Raw genomic sequence first — 3,222 nt, 5'->3', positions numbered from 1 at the left:
ATGCATTCAGTTAAAGAAATTAATTTTCAGTTAAAAAGATGCATTTTCAGTTTAAAAAATTCATTTTTAGCTTAAATTCATTTCATTAAAAAAATTTATTTCGTTAAAAAAATTTAGTTCATTAAAAAAATTCATTTCATTAAAAAAAAAATCATGTTCTGTTTGAAAAACTTAATTTCAGTTACAAAAAGTTCATTTTCAACATAAAAAATTTTTAAATAAAGAAGATTATTCATTTTTAGTTAAAAAATTAATTTTCAGTTTAAATAATTCATTTCATTTTAAATATTATTTATTAATTCTTTTCAATATAATATTGTCCTTATCAAAAAAGATGAATTTTAAACGATAATTTAAAATGATTTTTCTGCCGAAAATAATAAATCTAGACCTAAGACGAATTTGCAAATCAATTACATTATTCATATTATAAATTCTCAGTTTAAAAAATTCATGTTTAGCTTTAAAAAATAAATTTCAGTTAAAAAAAATTAATTTTCAACATAATCAATTTTTAAATGGAGAAGATTATTCATATTCTTCATTTAAAGATAAAAAATTAATTTTCAGTTTGAAAAATTTATTTCAATTAAAAAAAATTAATTTTCTGCTTGAAAAACTTAATTTCAATTACAAAAAATTCATTTTCAACATAAAAAATTTTATATAAAGAAAATTATTCATTTTTAGTTAAAAAATTAATTTTCAGTTTAATTTGGTACCCAAGACGAATTTTCAATTCAAGAAGATTATTCATATTATTCATTTCCAGTAAAAAAATTCATTTACAGTTTTAAAAAATTCATTTTGAGTTTTAAAAAAATGCATTTTTAGTTTAAAAAATTAATTTCCAGTTAAAAGGATGCATTTTCAGTTTAAAAAATTCATTTTTAGCTTATATTCATTTCATTTAAAAAATTTATTTCATTAAAAAAAAATCATGTTCTGTTTGAAAAACTTAATTTCAGTTACTAAAAGTTCATTTTCAACATAAAAAATTTTTAAATAAAGAAGATTATTCATTTTTAGTTAAAAAAATAATTTTCAGTTTAATTTTCTATCCAAGACAAATTTTCAATTCAAGAAGATTATTCATATTATTCATTTCCAGGAAAAAATTATTTTATAGTTTTAAAAAATTAATTTTGAGTTTAAAAAAATGCATTTTCAGTTAAAAAAATTAATTTTCAGTGAAAAAGATGCATTTTCAGTTTAAAAAATTCATTTTATATCAGAAAAATTCATATACAAAAAAAATAATTAAATTATAAATTAATTTTTCGTTTAAGAAATTCATTTTCAACAAAATAATTAAATATTCAACCAAAAAGATTAATTTTCTACCCAAGATAAAATTGCAAATCAAGAAGATTATTCATATTATTATTTTCAGTTTAAAAAAATTAAATTACAGTTTAAAAATTAAAAATTAATTTTTATGTAACAAAAAATTCATTTTTTGTTAAAAAATAATAAATAAATAAATTTCATTTTTAAAAATTCATTTTCTGTTTGAAAAACTTAATTTCAGTTTTAAAAAAATTATTTTCAACTAAACAATTTTTTAATTCAAAAAGATTATTCATATTATTCATTTTTAGTTAAGAAATGAATTTTCAGTTTAAAAAATTCATTTTCTATTTGAATAACTGATTTTCATTTTAAAAAAATGCATTTTTAAAATTTAAATAAATAATTAAAAATTCAACGAAAAAGATCAATTTTGTTTTAATGGCGAATTAACATTTAAAGAAAATAAATTTCATTTAAAATAATCATTTTATGTTTGAAATATTTTTTTTTTTTTTAAATTCATTTTTAGTTGAAAAAAAAAATAATTTTCATCTATAAAAATAAATATTTCTGTTTGAGAAACTGAATTTCAGTTAAATAAATTCATTTTCAGTTTGAAAAATTCATTTTCAACAAAATAATTAAACATTTAACCAAAAAGATTAATTTTCTACCCAAGACTAAGAATAATTTTCAGTTTAAACAATTAATTTTCAGTTTAAATAATTCATTTCATTTTAAAAATTATTTAGTAATTTTTTTCAATTCAATATAATATTCTTCTTATCAAAAAAGATGAATTTTAAACGATAATTTAAAATAATTAGCTTTAAAAAATAAATTTCAGTTTAAAAAAATTAATTTTCAACATAATCCATTTTTAAATGAAGAAGATTATTCATATTCTTGATTTTTAAATAAAAAATTAATTTTCAGTTAAAAAATTTATTTTCAGTTTAATTTTTTTTAATTCAAGAAGATTATTCATATTATGAATTTTCAGTTTAATAATTCATTTACAGTTCATATTATTTATTTCCAGTTTAAAAAATTAATTTTTAGCTTAAAAAAATAAATTTCATTGAAAAAATTCATTTTCAACAAAACCAATATTTAGTCTAAGTAAATTATTCATATTATTTATTTTCAGTTAAAAAATTGATTTTCAGTTTAAAAAATTAATTTTCAACAAAATAATTAAACATTCAACCAAAAAGATTAATTTTCTACCCAAGACGAATTCGCAAATCAAGAAAATTATTCATATTATTATTTCCAGTTAAAAAATTAATGTTCAGCTCATGAAATAATTTTTAATTAAAAACCTTAATTTTTAGTTTTAAAAATTAATTTTTAATTTAGAAAAATTAATTTCATTTTTAAAAAAAATAATTTTTTGTTTGCAAAACTTAATTTCTGATTAAAAAAATTAATTTTCAACATAACAAATTTTTAAATCAAGAAGATTATTCATATTCTTCATTTTAAGTGAAAAAATTAATTTTCACTTTGAAACATTCATTTTCAACAAAATAATTAAACATTTAACCAAAAATATTAATTTTCTACCCAGGACTAAGATTAATTTCCAGTTAAAAAAATTCATTTCATTGAAAAAAAAATCATTTTCTGTTTAAAAAACTTTATTTCAGTTACAAAAAACTCATTTTCAACATAACAAATTTTTTAATCAAGAGGATTATTCATATTATTCATTTCCGGTTTAAAAAAATTAATTTTAAAGTGAAAAAATTCAGTTCTAATTTAGAAAAATAAATTTAATTAAAATAAATTCATTTTCTGTTTGAAAAACTGAATTTCAGTTTAAAAAAATCCATTTTCAACATAACAAATTTTTAAACCAAGAAGATTATTCAGTTAAAAAATTAATTTTCAACAAAATAAATAAACATTCAAACAAAAAGATTA

General features: G+C 15.7%; 1 protein-coding gene across 2 annotated transcripts in view; it reads right to left on the bottom strand.

Annotated features, from left to right (window-relative positions):
* Positions 1 to 3,222, bottom strand: part of LOC117171769 (structural maintenance of chromosomes protein 6) — a 55,518-nt gene that overhangs the window by 47,033 nt on the left and 5,263 nt on the right. The gene's annotated exons all lie outside the window — the stretch shown is intronic.

The sequence above is a fragment of the Belonocnema kinseyi genome, chromosome 4 (genome assembly GCF_010883055.1).
Source record: "Belonocnema kinseyi isolate 2016_QV_RU_SX_M_011 chromosome 4, B_treatae_v1, whole genome shotgun sequence".
NCBI classification, from domain to species: Eukaryota; Metazoa; Arthropoda; class Insecta; order Hymenoptera; family Cynipidae; genus Belonocnema; species Belonocnema kinseyi.
Note: the sequence above shows the minus strand (reverse complement) of the source record. Positions and strands in the feature narration are given on the sequence as shown.